Source organism: Polistes fuscatus, unplaced genomic scaffold (assembly GCF_010416935.1).
Source record: "Polistes fuscatus isolate 324 unplaced genomic scaffold, CU_Pfus_HIC Scaffold11, whole genome shotgun sequence".
Taxonomy (NCBI): Eukaryota; Metazoa; Arthropoda; class Insecta; order Hymenoptera; family Vespidae; genus Polistes; species Polistes fuscatus.
In genome coordinates, this window is record NW_025113009.1 from 4,679,032 (window position 1) to 4,697,196 (window position 18,165).

The 18,165-nt window shown below is 35.1% G+C and overlaps 3 long non-coding RNA genes across 4 annotated transcripts; 2 read left to right on the forward strand and 1 right to left on the reverse strand.

Annotated features, from left to right (window-relative positions):
• Positions 1-2,284: 2,284 nt before the first annotated feature.
• Positions 2,285-2,985, forward strand: LOC122526348. The gene is made up of 2 exons (XR_006306035.1): positions 2,285-2,741; positions 2,847-2,985. It is a non-coding gene; the product is annotated as an uncharacterized LOC122526348 (long non-coding RNA).
• Positions 2,986-3,044: 59 nt separating this feature from the next.
• LOC122526346 lies at positions 3,045-4,931 on the reverse strand. 2 transcript variants are annotated; one of them, XR_006306033.1, is made up of 3 exons: positions 4,415-4,671; positions 3,467-3,623; positions 3,045-3,149 (listed from the first exon to the last, which is right to left on the reverse strand). It is a non-coding gene; the product is annotated as an uncharacterized LOC122526346 (long non-coding RNA). The 2 variants fall into 2 exon arrangements; XR_006306032.1 differs by lacking the exon at positions 3,467-3,623 and having other exon boundaries at positions 4,415-4,931.
• LOC122526347 lies at positions 4,055-6,254 on the forward strand. Its single transcript, XR_006306034.1, has 2 exons — positions 4,055-4,328; positions 5,657-6,254. It is a non-coding gene; the product is annotated as an uncharacterized LOC122526347 (long non-coding RNA).
• The last annotated feature ends 11,911 nt before the right edge of the window (positions 6,255-18,165 follow it).

Consider the following 18,165-nt stretch of genomic DNA (forward strand, 5'->3'; position numbering starts at 1 on the left):
TTTATTTATTAAAAATAATAAAAGAAAGAAGAGAGTATATAGAAAGCAAGACGGATTCCACGAAAGGCCAGTGTTCAACATGAAACGAAAGAAACGAAACGAAACGAAAGGCCTGGCCCCGGTTCGGCGGACGCCCGTCGAGGAGGAGGACGACCGTGACAGCTTCGTGAACTGTGTTTACAAAAGAGTAAGAGAGAGATATAGTATACGGAGAAACTGAAAGATAGAAAGAGAAAGAAAGCATAGTGGCGAACAAAGAGTCGTACGTGAACGTACGAGAAGAGACTGACTCGAAGGAACCATGATGACGAGACGATGACGACGAACATCGTTACGCATATATATACATGTACGAATTATATGGTGTGTGTGTGTGTAAGTGTGTGTGTGTGTTATTGTGTACATCCACGCGACATACATACAGAAAAACAGAAGAGTTCAAGAAGTATAGAAAGAAATAGAGAAAGAAAAAAAAATTGAATTTCTTCGATCATGCTTTTAACGAGAATTTAAACGATAGAAAAATACTTTATATATGATTAGTAAGAGAGAGGATAAAATATAATAAATTATTCTATCCGTCTTTTTTCTTTTTTCTTTTCTTCTTCTCCTTTTTCTTTTTAATCCTTTCAATTTATTCAAGGACGAGCCTGGTGTGTTCGTGTAACGCCATTTTTACAAACTAGGACGACGACGTTGACGACGACGACGACGACGACGACGACGACGACTACGAACGAGGAACGACGATAAAATACGCATTTTGTCAGAGATTATTTCGTCAAATAACACGGGGAGGTAAAATAACGCGTATCGTATCTCTCTCTCTCTCTCTCTCTCTTTCTTTCTTTCCTCGTAAACGTTGTCCTTCGCGTGTTCAGATGCAAATACGATTATTCTCGTATTGTATATTAATATTTATAAAAGAAAAAGAAGAAAAGAAAAAAAAAGAACGATCGAAATAGGGAACAACAATAAGAAAATTTTCAACGCTTAACTAATGTTTCTTTTTCTTTTCTTTTTTTTTGTTTTATCGTTTTAAATCATCGGCGATCGAAATTAAAAAATCAATTGAAAATATTAAAATATACATATATGAATAAATATTAATTATACGCGTATTTTATGTTAATTCAAACGTAACGATTTGTTATTCGTAATAATTAACGTTGTTGATCGTTATTATTCTTAAAAAAAAAAAGAAACAAAAAAGAAAAGTATATAATCGATTTTCATTCATTTCAAATAATATTACACAATGAAATTTATATATGTAAAATAAAATATAATTTGAAATTCGTTAGACGTTTCAATCGATCGTTCGATCAACGTAGTATCCGGGAATAGCCGCCATGATGATGGACACTCCTGAACGTATCGCAAAGTCGTTAACCGTACATGTGTGACATGCGTTTCGTACGAACCCAAAGAGACACGAAATAAATATCGATGGCTTTTTTTCTCCTCCTCCACCTCCTCCTCTTCTTCTTTTTCTTCTTCTTCTTCTCTCGCTCTTCTATAGAAGAATATCTCTTGACCGTGTCGAAACGAATGAAAATGAAAATGAAATGAAACGAAACGAGACGAGACGAGACGAGACGAATATTTCTTAGAAATAACACATAAGATACACGTATACTTAAACACGAAGAGAATAAACTAAATATAAAAACTCAGCCTCTATTCACGAACAAATTTATCTCAAACTTTTTAACCTAAATAAAAATAAGAAAGAAAAAAAAAAAAAAAGAAAAGGGGGAAACTTATTCGACGTGAAAAATTCGAATACAAAAAAAACACCTAATATATATGTATATATCCGTATACAATTAAGAACATATATATATATATATAGTTATATAGAATCTCAACATTATAAGTTATGAAACGTGTAAGTAGTGGTGTAGTAAAGAATTTAACCGTTCACACGGGTAGAAATATGTATATACACGCATAAATTTATGCTTATAAAGTAGATTAGAGATTATATATATATGTATGTAATAGTAATAACACAGCAGCAGCAGCAGCAGCTAATAGTAATAGTGTAGTAGTAGAAGTCTAGTAGTGGTAGTAGAGGATTCAAACGGTCGAGGGTCGAATTTCTCGGTCGAAGAGGTAACGCTTAGTCTGAGAAGCATCGTTGAGTATAAAGGAGGAGGAGGATGAAGAAGGGGGAGGGGGTAGAGGGAGTAAGGAATGTCGACAGGTAGAGGAAGAAAGAATAAAAAGAGAGAAAGAGAGAGATATAGAAAGAGAATGTAAGGGTCTAGTAGCTCTTGGTCTTCGTCTGGATTCGAAGGGCACGGAAGAAAAGGGGGAATGGTAGGGAGAGGAGGAAGGGGAGCAGGAGGAGGAAGAGAACGAAGAGGAGGAGGAGGAGGGACGTGTTTGCTTGGTTTGGACATGCGCCCTCTGTATTCTCTCCACAGGTTTGAAGAGAAACACATGGGGGGGTTTAGGTTTTTCAAAGTGCGAGGGATGGCGCGCAAAAGGAATGGATTGGAAAGGAATGGAAAGAAGAAAAGAATAGTAGGTAGAGATAGTAGAGTTGAGTCGAGTTGAGAGAAGAAGATGAAGACGAAGAAGAAGAAGATGAAGAAGAAGAAGACGAGACGACGTTTACTCGTCGTCCTCGAGGCGCTCAGATCCGCAAGGGCCCTCGAGCAACAACGTCTCGTGGCCGTGAGAAAGTGTGTGCATTATACGTGTGCTCAATCGTTTCTCTTGTGTGTATGTATGTATGTATGTATGTATATATATATACCGCTAGAGATAGATAAATAGATAGATAGATATAGATAGAGATAATGATAGAGATAGATATATATATAGGTATATTCTAGAATACACAGTATACTGACCGTGACAACGGTAGGACGAAGATCACTGGCGAAGTACGTCGTTTTGAATCCACCGGCAAGCAGTTTCAAAAGAAGTGTAGTTGTTGGTTGTTGCGTCGGTAATAACAACAATAACAACAGCCGTCTTCTTCACGTTTATTTCTTTCACTTTTTCTCTCCCTTTCTTCTTATTCCTTTTTATAGGATTTTCTTCTCAGAAACTTTCTTCTTCTTCTTCTTCTTTTTCCCACAGAGCACACAAAAATCGTACAATGAAAAGGTATGCAGGCACAGGATTCAGTGAGACTGATGATGATCGAAATAATGATAATGGTAAGAAGAAGTATTATAAAGGCACTCGCGTTTTTTTTTTTTTTCTATTTTCTTTGAGAAAGACAGATGAAAATATAATAAAATAAAATAAAAAAGAAAAAGAGTTAAAAGTAATAGAGAATTTTCGAGAAGGAAAAGATACACAAATGATGTATATAGATATATATATATAATTAGTTTTGTTTTTCTTTCACTGCGAGTACGACGCGTGTATATAATAGGATGTATACGTATATATTATTTATAAGGATATAATTTAAACACGCGAGAGACGCGAAGAAAGTACATACAACAATTCCTATCGATTCCGTGAACAAACAACGTCAGACTGTGTTTCCTCGATGACGCTCCTGTCTGGTGTTGGTATTCCGTCAGTAATGTACAGTAAGTAGTAGTATTATACTATAGTAGTAGTAGCGGTCCTCGTCGTCAATTGGTGGTGCGTCGCTTGTTCACGAAAGAAAATAAAAGAGAAAGATAAAAAGAGACGGAGATAGAAGAAAGCGGGATAATACGAGAATGACGAATAGCAATTTGGAGGTTAGGAACACGCTGCTGGTTTTTCGTTACTGACGACGACGACGACGCCGACGACAACGAAGACGAAGACGTTGACGACGCCGAGGTAAACGATAAATACAACGTCGGCGTTTGATAATTACGTTAATGACAATAGCGATAATAACGACGATTGCAAAAAAAAAAAAACTAACGGATCTCTATCCTCGGAAAAGATAGATAGATAGATAGATAGACAAAGAGAAAGACAGACAAATAGACAGAAAGAAAGAAAAGATAGCGAAACGCGACGACGAGGTGCTTTCCTTTTCTCTTTCAGTCCTCGTTGCCGATCCCACACGACGGTGGCGGCGGTGGCGACGTTCGAAGCTCCTTCGTGACTTCGCGCGCGCACGAGACGAGCAGGAGCGTGACGACGAAGGTTAGGTGGGGAAGTGGGAAGGAGGTGGTGAACAGGCAACGGAAGAGTATCAGCACCAGTAGAGCGTAGGAGTTGGTAGGCAAGCAGTCAGGCAGGCTCCAAGTACGAAAGGTGGGCGAACGGGTGAGGGGAAGGAAAAGGGGTGGGTAGGTACGCGATCGCGAACGTCACTGCGTGTGAAAAGACGCGGGAGAATAGTAGTTACGGAATAGGTTAGAATACAACAAAAAAAAAATGATCAGAGATAGAGAGAAAGAGATATTAATTAAAACGAGAGAAAAACAAAAAGGAAACTCACGATGAACAAATTTGCGAACACCACTAGGTCGCACAAAAGATTTCACCACTTTTTGAATATTTATCTTTTTTTCCTTGTACGCGCGTTCTTTCTCTAATACGGACACACAGGATATACGGCTTTCAAACTCGTCGTCGTGTTTCTCTCGTGTCTCGAGGTAGTAACGTTTTCAGGCGACGTTGAAACTTCGGAGCACACGAGTAGCGCGCAGCACGCCGGGAGAATCTGAGAGAGAAAGAACAAGCGAGCGAGAAAGATAGAGAGGAGGGATAACCGACGCCGTGAAATAGGAAGGGGAGGCAGCGTGCTCGCTCGCGTTCGGTAATATTCGGTTATACTCGGCTAGCGTTACTCGATTGGGAGGGGGTACCGGCGGCGTGGAAACTTCGTGACGGCTCCGTTGCCGGCGTTCAGTAGTGGGGGAACCGAAGAGGGGAGCAGCCGGCAACAGCCGACTCTCGCTTCGCTCTTCTTCGTTCTTTCTTTCGTTCTTTCTTTCTTTCTTTATTTCTCTCTCTCTCTCTTTTTCTTTCTTTCTTTCTTTCTTTCTTTCTTTCTTTCTTTCTTTCCTTCTTTCTTTCTCTTTCTTTTTCCCTCCCTCTTGCTCGCACCGTTCTTCCTTTTCACGACCGATGCCTCCTTGCACGTTTATACGAATACGTATACATGTATATAATCTGTGTATATATGTGTGACGGCATATGTGTCGTTCTGGTAAACCGTATCGGCACACGGCGCGCAAACGTACGATTCAACTTCGTATATATGCGGCTGCGTGTTGTACAGGGTGATACTCAAGAAGGAATAGAAGATAGAACGTAGGTTAGAGGAAATAGCTGTGCTTGTGAAAGAATAGATGAAGGAGACGTGCCTGCGAAATCAATTACCGCGCGCTTTTTTTTTTCTTTTTTTTTTTTTCTTTTCTCTTTTAAACGATACGGGTCTCTTATTTCGAAGCGTGCGTTATATCGACGCCATCTTGTTTCGCTACGTTAATTATGCAGTATCTAGCGGACGTTGCACGTACAACCCAACCTATACACACACACGAAAGAGCTCGTCACGCGTATCGCCGTGATTGTGTATATATATGTATATATGTATATACATAATCATAGATTTTTACTTCTCTCCTCTCTCTCTCTTTTTCTCTCTTCTAACATTTATATATATATATATTGTAAAATATTTCTTGGCACGTACTTGGAATTGCAAATAAATCAGAAATCATAAAAATTGCAGATATACCCCGACGGTGGTCCCGCATTTTCCACAGCCGAAATAGATATTACGAGCAACGCGGAAGAAGAAGAAGAAGAAGTGGTAATAGTGGTAGTGTACTAGTAGAAATATAAACTTCTTCAGTCCAACGACGAGAATGTAAATTTTTCACCTTTACCGTTGATATATCGTTTGCATCATTTCCCTCGCGTTTCTTTTTCAAGAAGATTCCCGAATTCTTTTAACAACGATACGTGTTCCTGTTCCCTGTTTTTTTAATTTTTTTTTTTCTATTACTATTATAAATTTGTTTGCATTCTTGTATTCCGATGTTTATTTTGACTTTTAATTCGTGACGGTATTTTCTTCTTCCTGCCTCGAGACTGATAAATGCTACAATGCAATGTTACGTATGTAATAAATAAGTATTACTTATATTTACATATATATGCATAAGTATTTCGATATATATAGTTTATATGCATATATAAATGTACATAATTACGTATACATGAACAACTCGAAATAAGAAACATTAGTTTTGTATATAATTTACTTCGGCTGATATACCACACGACAAGTAACTTCACGAAAAATATCATTACGAAAACAAGATAGAGAAAGAAAAAAGACTAATGCAAAAAAAAAAAAAAGAAATAAAATACGTATCCTGTTTTAAATAAAGTTTTACGAAGAATAAGAATGACGTGGTAGATATTACAATTCGAAATGGTTAAATACATGTGTACATATTTACATACTTATTTCCCGAAAGATAAGATTCATTCTTATGATCTTTCACTGAAAATTATAATAATGTTTAACAATATATTGTATATACTTATTAGATAGATATTCATTCAAAATAAAACAAATATTTATTTTATTATTCACAAAACCATATAGATAAATATATGAAAATTGAGAGTATAAAGAGACAGAAAGTGTCAATAAAATGATTGAAAAAGTTGGACAAGGCTGATACCTTAACAGTCATAATATTGGTAAGGAATTAAAAATCGAACAAAAAACAATTTTAAACCATTTGGAAAAGGCTATGGACACAAAATATAAATAAATATAAAAAATAAATATAAATATAATAAATAAATATAAAAATATAAATAAAAATTTATTTAATATTTGCATTAAAATACGATGGAAATTTTTGACCTCGAACCAATATACATATATTATTCAATTTTTATTCATTCATAATATCACTCATACGTATGTCTGTATTCGCGTAAATCGTTCGTTATATTATTAATTAACTAATCGTCGTCTCTGTCAGTTATAATAAATTTCTATCTATGTGTGTAAATAAATTATAATCATGACTGCAAGAGAATTTTCATTAAAACTTGTTTTCGAATCTCTAGTCTCGTTACTGTTTTATTACATACTATTCATATTCCATATAAATATTGCATGTAAATATATATATTACGTATATGTATATAGATATAGATATACATATCTACATATCAAACAACGAAAGTTAGTCGTATCGTCATATCGTTATTAATACTCGTTTGTTTATTCATTCCTATCTAGTTGAAAATGAAATAAAACAAAATAAAAATAGGAAAAATATAAAAAAAGAAAAAAAAGAACCCAATAAAAGTATATAACACAGATTGGGATGTAACGATTAAACGATCGGTTTATGTTTATTTTACGAAACAAAAGAAAATAATAAAACGTATAAAGAAATGAGAATTAATAAATTGTGAATCATTTAATATTACACAAAAATCAGTAAAGAGGCTCGAACAATAATAATAATCTCAATACGAAAGCTTCGTAATATGCGAATCATTGTTTATACGGACAGCCATATTGTTGCTTCTTTTTCTCTCGATAACGAATAAAAATAACGTAAGTAAAAATATTCTCGATAAATAAATTCATGGAAAGGAGAAAGAAATAGAAAAGAGGGACACCCGGTATAAGGACGCGTACACGGTCGCATGGTCGAAAAGAATACGGTTGGAAAGAGGAGGAGGAGGGATATAAAAAAAAAAAGAAAAAGAGGGAAAGAAAGAGAGTGAGAGAGAGAGAGAGAGAGAGACGAAAAGACGTGTGAGAAAGAGGGAAAAAGAGAGAGAGGAAGAGGGAGAGGAAGAGAGAGAAAGAAAGTACTCAGCGAAACAGCGATGCTACCAGCACACCGTGGCATCAGTGTGTTTGTCATGGTAGGGGGAAAGGAATGATGGGCATGGGGGGTAAGGGGATTGGAAACGACGAACGAATGAACGAACGAAGGAGGAACGAGAAGACCTTGCACGGTTCTCTCTTTTTCTTTTTTCCTCTCCTCTCTCACTCTCTCTCTGTTCTTTCTTTTTCGCTGGAAGTCTCGCACATAGAAAACGATGCTTTGTATGTTGGGTAGGCAGTTTAATGGGAGAGGTAATATGGGGGTTTCTAAAGAAGGAAAAGAGAGAAGATAGGCGTCACACACTTGTGAATATTCTTTTACAATCGGCCATGCGGCACCAAACTTTCGTGCGCTTGAATTTTCATATTTCCCGCGCTTTTTATTTCGTTTTCCTTCCTTCCTTTTCTTTTCTTTACTTTACTTTACTTTGTTTTTTCTTTTTTTAATGTACTACTGCATATCGAAGGAGAAAAAAATCAGAGACGACGCATTGTTATTTTTGGTTTTGTATCTTTATTATTTTATTATCAGTCGGTGAAAATACGCGTGAAAATAGAGGAGAGAACGATTGGCGAACGTACGGATTTGTAATATAGAGAAGAGAAGAGAGAAATAGAATGAGGTCGACGCATTTCGCGATTCGTGCGCCCTGCGGCTCGAACGCAAGCAGCAGCAGTAGAATCGTATATGCTTCTTGCATTTGTGATGTCCCAGCGGAATACGAGTACCGCCGTGCCTTCGAGGAGCAACGCCGTTCATGGAAATACAGAGGAAGGAAAGAGAGAGAAAGAGAAAGAGAGAGAATGAGAGGGGTCTCAAGGCTGCGCTTGAAAAATGTACAGAGGGGAAGGGATCAACCTCTTCCCTCATGGGACAAGATCTGATCGTTACTTTACCCTACCAACAAACTCACTCTCTCTTTCTCTCTCTTTCTATCTTTCTGTCTCTCTCTCTTTTTCTTTCATTTTCTTTTTCTCCTCCTTTTTTCTCTCTTTCTCTCTCTCTCTCTCTCTTTCTCTTTTTCTTCGGCCAGAAAAGAATTTAACAATCTGCTTGTTATTTTTGACCTAATTCGATGGATCTCTATCGAAGCTTAAAAGAAAATTGTGCCGACAATGTTGGAAAATCGAAAGAGAAAAGAACGACGAAAAATACCAATATGGCGTCGAAAGCGAAAAAACACGCGAGAATGAGAAGAAAGGGAAAGAAAGAAAAAGAGTAAGAATTTTCAATATGGCGTCGAAAACGAAACGTACGAGAATGGAAAAAAAGAATGACAATTTTCAATATGGCGTCGAATGGGAAATAGGCTAAATGAAAATAAGAATGACAAGTATTCAATATGGCGTCCATAGAAAATGGCCTTCTGAAAAGAAAAAAGGCAGTAACGTACGTATAAACGTATATTTATATATTTTTATATTTATTTATAGTATAGTATAGTATATATAAATAGAAATATGTATATATATATATACTTTAGTGTGGATGTATGTAATATGTAAAAAAAAAAAAACGGTCGAGAAAAGGTAATACCTTATCGTGCGAGATTTTCTCACTTTCCGCAAGGTTTCTAGCGAATTTCAAGAAAGATACATAGCACGACAGCCATATCTCAAGCTCGCTGAGAACGCTAAACGGGCGCTTTCAACGTGCGAATTAAGATTAATCGCGCAAAAGAAGCCCACACACACTTATATATGTATATATACAACATAACCCCCCTTTGCCCACGCACACACGGGCAGACTTTTGAACGAAGAAAATCTGTCTTCCGGACGAGAATGTAAAGTCATGGAAAGAAGACTTATAGTTCGGCCGGAAGCTTGACTACTACCAGCTGGGTCCTTTTCTCATTGGCCGATTATTCTTTTTTCTTTTCTTTTTTTTTCTTTTATTCTTTTCTTTATTCTCGAGCTTTTTTATACGAAATTCCTTTTCCCCATAAGATTAGTACCGAAATTCTTCGAATTAAAACGTTCCGACCACATTTTTCTGGTTTGGTTTCTTTTCTTTTCTTTTCTTTTCTTTTCTTTTCTTATGGTGTTTTAAATCGCATAAAGAAAATTCGATATGGTGAGATAGAAGGAGATGGAAAGAAATAAAAGGAGAAAAAATGAGATGCTCGGAAAGTAAAAAAAACGAAACATCTTTTTACGCGATTTCTCGCGTCGTCACTAGATGTCGTCCTACGTATCGGCCAACTGCAATACGAGAATAATAACGTGGCGACTCATAGTGACTGATTTCTATAAGTATAAAAAAGAATAAAACCACACATTGCAGATTCAATATATTATGTATATCTGGTTTTGTATTTTTGTAGAATAAATTAAAATATATGTAAGATTAATTCGAATTTATTTTATACGAAATTGTTTAATTTAAAACGAGTACTTTTACTTTAATTAGCTTTTATTTTATTTCGAATTCGACGATATCGATGTTCAGAAATTCGCATAATGAAAATAGCCTTTATTTATGTAAAAAAAAAAACCACTCCAGTTTTCTCTTGAATATTTTAACGTTTTCGAATGTAAAAGTAAATTTAAAAGGGAAAAAAAGAAGTAAAGATTAATTGAAGATCTTATCGATAATTTTTGTGAAGCTTCCATTTAAAATTATTCTTTGTATTTCTACATCTATGTCGTACCACCGATCTAACCTCAAAACTTGCACAACGCTCTGCAATCTTATTAAAAAGAACGAAAGCTGTGCTAGTGGAAGTAAACGGAAATACGAAAGAAAAGAGAGCGAGAAAGAAGAAATGGGGGGGAAAGGGGGAATAGAAGTGGGAGGCCGAGAGTGAAGTTTTCGAATTAAATTTGCAAGAGAAACAACGTTACGGTCGCGGAGAAGCGGAGAAATCAACAATTGTTGAAGTACCTCTAGAAATATTCTCCTCTCCTCTCGTCACCATCTCTCTTTTACTCGTTCCTTCGATCGTTTCTTCCTTTTTCGACGGAAACTTGACGTCTCCGACGACGAAGACGATGAAAATTCCGGAACAACGGGGAAAATGTCTTCTTCCGACCTTTGGCCTTTTCAAAATATTCACCTTGCTACGCGCGCGGAAATATATTCCCTACTATGGTGGGCAAAATGACATTGACAGCTTTCACGAAAGACCCCTCCCCCCCTCATGTCTTTATATTTTTCGAATGAATTAAAAAAAGAAAAAGAAAAAGAAAAGAAACGTAAGAAGTAAATGAAAAAACAAAAAATGGGTAAAAATAACAAGTAGAATTCATTCTTATAATTTACAAAATTTAAAAAAAAAAGTATTATAACATTTAAATATATAACGCGTGTTATATTAACAAAAAAAGAAATTTACCAGAAATGTGTCTACAATCGTATAACCGAATATACTCGTGTAAGTATATCTAATGTAAGATCGAAGGATAGAAAATTCTTCTATCCAGTTTTCTACAAAGGTATAAAAGGAATCCTTGATAAGATCGTAACGGTTGGATAAACAGTTACATAGTTTTTTTTTTTATTCTGATCCGATGAACGTCGTCGATTCGTGCATGAGAGTACACGAGTACAGTAGAAGAAGAAAAAGTAAACGGAAGCAAGAAGGGGGTGGGAAGGAAGGGGGTTTAAAGGAAAAAGACAAGATCGAAAGAATGTGTAGAAAGTAAAGAGAACATTCTGATAGTATCCGTCAATATCCTTGTTGAACAATGTCGGTTCATCTAAGATTTGACAAGATTACAAAGCCAAGGAAGGAACGAAGGAAGATATGGAGAAACGGGGAGTAGTATAGGAGTTAGGTGGTTAGCAGGGGGTTAGCAGGGGGTAAGGGAAGAAGGATTCCTTGGATGTTCGAGTTGTCCTGAAATGGAAAGCGCCAGAGCTTCGCAGCTTGACGTCTACTGTCAGGAGTTTGACAACGAGATAAGAAAGCTGAGCCTTGGGGTTGCTGCTACTCTGCTGCTAAACTACAACGATATTCCCTAGAGATAACGTTAGCCAAGGGTTGCGCGGACGTTTTCATTGGGAGATATCGTACTGGTGTGAATGTAAATTTGCCATGGCCAAGATCTTTCCAGAAAAAAGAAAAGAAAAGAAAAAAAAGAAAAAGAAAAAGAAAAGAAATTCAACCAATACGATATATGGTATTACACGTTACAGCAAATCCTTACGTAACTTGTATTATCTTTACGAGATATAAGATCTATACTTTTTCTTCTCGACGAACTATTTCTGGTTGTTTAAGATAGTTATATATATGTGTGTATATATATTGCCGAATAAGATTTATAAATACTACGACAAGAAGGATTCACGACTGAGTATATTGTATAATAATTTGTATACATATTACATGTTATACATATTTTTTGTTAAATTTAAATCACAATACCAGTTGTTACATTAATCTTTGTCGCATACTTGGCTTCGTATAAATATATTATACGCATAAATATTTAAATACGTAATACAATTGTATAATATTTTAAAACGCGGAGAATTATAGAAATAGTGACATAAATTGAAAGAGATTTGAAGGAAACAAAAATAAGTATGAAAGAGAAATTCAGAATAATTTATCTCTCTCTCTCTCTCTCTCTCTTTTTCTCTCTTCAACTCATCGTCGTCGCAATCTTCAAAATCATCCTCCTCCATCTCTTTCTATCCTATTCATCTTGACTAGTAAAAATCCAGCAGGCACGTTTTAATGCAACACAACTCGCGGCTTTTTTCCTTTTCTTTTTTTTCTTTTTTTTTTTTTTGAGTATCATCAAAGTCCCACGAATTTTCCTTCAAGTATTTTATACCGCGCGTGAGCGTGGCCAGAGGAGCTTTTTTTCGAGTGATGAAAAAAATTAGAAAAAGAATCGAAAAAAAAAGAACACAAAAAAAAGGGGGGAAAAAAAAGAAGAAGAAGAAGAACGCGAATCGTTAACGCGAGTAAAACAGAGAAAGAGAGATATGGTTGCTTCCCTTCTCTCTCTTATTCTTTTTCCCTCTTCGAAAAAAAAAAAAAAAGAAAAAAAAGAAAAGAAAAAGAAAAAAAAGCAGACGCAATTTCATCCCCCCTCAATCTAAACTTTCCTTTTTGTCCTTCCCAACCAACCAACACACCAACCAACCAACCAACCAACCACCCCCGCCTCTACACACATCTCTCTCCCCTCACCCCCTCGCCGCGGGTTGGATTTTCTACTACTAACCCTCTCCGTTGTGAAGAACAACGGGGGTTTTGAATTAACGTGCGTGCCGTGGTGCGGTAGGTGCGGTTGCATTACTATTATTAACTCGACGGTGTTAATTAATTACATAGGTAAGCAGAGGGTGAGGTGGGCAGGTGGGGGGGGGGGTCGGAGGGGGTGGGTTAGAAGGTACGAACGAAGGTTTGAAGGAATAAACGAACGTACCAACGAATGTACGAATGAACACATAGCAAACGAAGGCACCGAACGACAATCCTATTCTCCCCCTCATTTTCACCCCCTCATTTTCACCCCTTGCTACAACAACCCCAGACGACGACGACGACGACGACGACGAGAACGACGAGGACGACGACTACCATCAAATTAAATGCGTCTCACTTCGATGCAATTTCCAACCCACCAATCGCAGAGCAACATTGTTGTTTTGTCGTATTGCGTTGTGTAACGTTGAGAAAACAAAATCTAACCGATTATTGTTGCACACTCGTTGCAGGACTCATTTCCGTTATATTGTAAATTGTATATTTTTGTGTCTTTTCTTTTTTTATTTAATTTAATTTAATTTTACTTTCTATCGAGGCTTTTTGCCGTGTTTCTCTTATTTTTCTTCTTTTCACTTCATGCAGGATCGAGTTGAGATGATAAAACAATTTAATCGTCTCGCGCGAATCCCTTTGCGATTTAAATCGATCGTCGAAAAAAGATTGTTTATTTATTTTTGAAATATATACGGCAAAAAGTTTCTTGCGAGCCTTATATTGTATTTTGTACAAGTTTGTACGTTACACATTTAACACAATACATTAAAAGAAAAAAATTAAGTTTGCCCAAAATAGAAGAAGAAGAAGAAGAAGAAGAAGGAGAAGGAAAAAAAAGATAAGAAAAATAATGTTTCGAAATAAAACTAAAAACTTATCGACATAACAAATATACTGTGTGTGTACGTGTGTGGGTGTGTGTGAAAAATAAATAATATATTAATTTAATATGATAATATATAAATTAGTATGAAATCAAAATCTAGATTATAAACGTGTCAAAAATGTTTCTTTTTGTGCTCAATAATTCTTACTATTCTATTATGTCAAGTTAACAGAAATACACAACGGACATGTTGGTTGTATTCACGTTTAGTTCGAAGGTAAGTACACTGTACGCGATAACCAATGAATAGCTAGCTAGCTAGCTAGCTAGCTTCGTTTATCGAATTTCATACTATTCATGACACTCTTGTCGCATTATTTCCATCTCTAGTTTCTACACTTCTCTACCTTCTCTTTCCTATTCTTCCCCCTCTCCCTCCTCCTCTTCCTTCTCCTTCACCACCACCATCCGACCACCCTCGTTCACTTTACTTGTTCACAATCGGTTCATGCTTCTCAAATGCTTGCTAGAGTTACGATCTCATTGCGTAATCTCGATTTCACCCATCTGTTCTTTAGCGTTATTAAGTTCCAACAGGCGTTCGAGAAACTTTGCGCGAATCGCATACACACGATTGGTCGTAACAATACGTAACAAACTTCCCGATCTCGAAGATGTTTCTTTTTTTTTTTTCTAATAAAACATTTCACCGATCGTTTGTGATTTCAATTTAATACCATTTCTAAAGTTGGAATTATCGTTAATTTTTTGTTTTCTATCATTTGTAAATTACACACGTAACGTGCGTAAGTATTTTATTCATGCAATTTGTTCGTAATTGTGTACTTTTTTCTCTCTCTCTCTCTCTGTTTAATATTTATTTATTTATTTATGACTTGTTAAAACTCGGTAAAAACTGATTTGATTTTTATTAAGTAAAGTAATTGTAAACTTGAAATTTTTATACTGTTTCTATGGTTATTTCTAAACTTAATATTTTAATTTGATATCTGATTAATTTATTGTCACATATTTTGAAATAATGATGCACACATATTTTGAAATGACACTCCGATAGAATAAGAATCTCGAATAAGAATTTCGTCAAGAAAAGATTGATTCGTAATAATCAAAGATCCAAATGTGCATAAATTGTATCGTTAATAGAAATAGTTTGATAGTGTAATATAACATCGAAACAAAACCGATATAAACGTCTAAATTTTCGAAGAAAATCCGAAATGCGGGTAGTTTTCGGTAATACCATGGAAAACGTTTCTCTCTATAGGATGATATTTACGATGCCACGTGGATACGTAAAACTCTTAACTTGGAAATTCGCTTATAACGTCATGAACAACGGCCAAGGAGAACAGTTAGGGTACTTCGTGAACGATGTATTTTAATGTTCGCCTAGACGTTTATGATCCTTACCAACGTCCTATCACAAGAAATACTCGACGTTCCTCTACTTCTCATTCTTTATTAACCTCGCCAACCCAACCCCTTAACCCTTCTCTTCTCCCCTTTCCCCCTTGCCCCATTCTTCTATCATTGTTAGCATTAATCTGTCATGATAGAAACTAAACCTATTGTCCGAGATTTTACTTACAACGGTTTGTTTATTTTTAAAACCATTTCGTTCGATCGTTTAACTAGAGACTGCCACTTTAGTTTTGTAAGTGTGCGAGGCGAGTTTGCGAAATATTAATACAGGGTGTCTAAGTAAAAAAACAAAAAAAAAACATCCAAAATCGTAAGATATATAAATTGCAAACGTTTCAATTGTATTGATGTATTGATTATAATTTGATAAATTGATGTATTGATTATAATTATTAATTGTATTGTGTATTGATTATAACGTTGCATTTTTATTCATCGATAAATTTAATTTTGTAATTTTATTTATTACAAATTAGAGTATTTTATGTTATGTAATTGATTAGAAAAAATTAGAAAATTGTATGAGACTGTCGGTACAGTTCGAATTCCATGAACGCCAATTCCCATAACGTATTATATCGAAACCGTTAAATAAACTGTTTTATGAAACTGTTTTGTTACATATGACGCGATTCCGTTTACAATTTGTTATACGATAACAAAGTGTGAGAATTCCTGGTATTAGAAAAATTACATTTGCTTTAATTAAGCACTCCAACGTTGACGTTTTCATTGTCAACGATATTTCTTTTCCTTTCTCGTAATTGTATCTTCATCTATCTATCTTTTTTTTTTTATTTTTAGTCCTTTTTATGTTTCTATTTTCGAACATTATGTTGCCAAGAATAGTTAACGAGGAAAAAAAAAAAAAAAAAATCAATTTATATTTGATACGTATAATTCTCACGAAGTAATTGCAAATTATCTCACGCGAAAATGAAAAAAGGAAAAAGAAACCCACCACCACTTCCCCAGACCCCAAAAGAAAAAAAAAAAAATACAGGTATATCAGCGAATAATAGAAAACGTAATGGAAAACAAAAAGAAAAAACAATGATAATAATAAAACATATACGTCATTAAAAAAAAAGGGATCCGCGTGTGTCTCGTGGAACCTTTTAGGAAAATAAACGTGCAAAAATGGTCCCATGGGAAAAACCCCATGGACGACGACCACGACTACGACGACAACGATCGGAAAACATATCGAAATTCTATTCCTGGTAGCAGAATTTCTCCCTTCTGCCTGCCCTATTCCTCCTCCTATCGCACACTACCACCCTCATCATCCTTTTTTTCCTCCTAACCCCCCCCACCCGTTTATACTCAATCTCTCTTTCTCTTTCTATTTCGCGCAAGCGCATCTGCGTATACCCTTTGGCCGCATGTTTATTCAACGCATGCCCGTTCATTACCCACACGACAATATTGGTTGATGGGAATTGCTTGTATCCCGTGATACGCACGATTAGATATGCGGGTTCTTGTTGCTAGTGTGTTTAGGTGATTCTCTCACGTGCATTTGTATTAGGTTGCGTGAACATACACACACACACACACATACACATATATACACATTTTGCATTATTTTTCCTGCTCGCCAAATATAATTACTTATTTTTCATTTGTCTACGTTTTGCACGTATATATAATTATTATATATGTTCGATATATATATATATATGTTATTATATATGTATATGTGAGTAATAACGCTTGTATTACGAGTGTGTTATATGATTATTTTATCGGTTATGTTTTAAACATTGAAATTATAGTATTGATAAAAGTTTTCGTATATTTATTTTACATACTCGTGTGCATTGTAATTTAATAAAAATAAGAGAGTGATTTTTTCTTTTTTTTTTTCCTTTTTTCGTTGTATATATTTAAATTTATCTATTGGTAATCTAGTATTACTTAGGATTTAAGGATAACGTGTAATAGTGATTTTGTTGATTTTTAAATGTCCTAATTTATGTTTACTTTTTCTTCATTTGTCTACGTTTTGCACGTATATATAATTATTATATATATTCGAATTTTGTATATATATATATATATATATATATATGTATGTAGGATTCGTGAAAAAATTGGGCCGTTGGACAGACTGGACCGGGACTCGAACCCGGATCTTCCGCTTTCCGGGCGACTGACTGCTCTTTAACCAATTGAGCTATCCAGGGCCCACCGTCCAATCTCCTCACGAATGCCTATTTAAGTGTTTGGTCTGGAGGTGCTCGCATCCCACATGTATATGTGTGTAACAACGCTTGTATTACGAGTGTGTTACATGATTATTTTATCGGTTATGTTCTAAACATTGAAATTATAATATTGATAAAAATTTTCGTATATTTGTTTTACTTACTCGTGTGCATTGTAATTTAATAATAATAAGAGAGTGATTTTTTTCTTTTTTTTTTTTCCTTTTTTCATTGTATTTATTTAAATTTATCTATTGGTAATCTAGTATTACTTAGGATTTAAGTATGACGTGTAATAGTAATTTTGTTGATTTTTAAATGTCCTAATTTATGTTAGTTTAGAATTAGGTAGGGTCTAATGATGGCGTAAAAGTGAATTTATTGGTTTTTAAACGAGCCTAATTTAATCAGGGATTATGTAGAGTCTAATGATGGTGTAATAGTGATCTCTTATTGATTTTTAAATTAGCCTTATTTATAGCAGGATTATTTAAGTTAGACTGATGGTGTAATAATGATTTTGCTGATCGTTAAACGAACCTAATTTAGTCTAAGTATTATGTAGAGTCATATATAATGGCGTAATAGTGATTTTTCTTTGATTTTTAAATAAACCTAATTTTATTTTAGAATAAATTGTAAGATATAACGAAGGTATATATA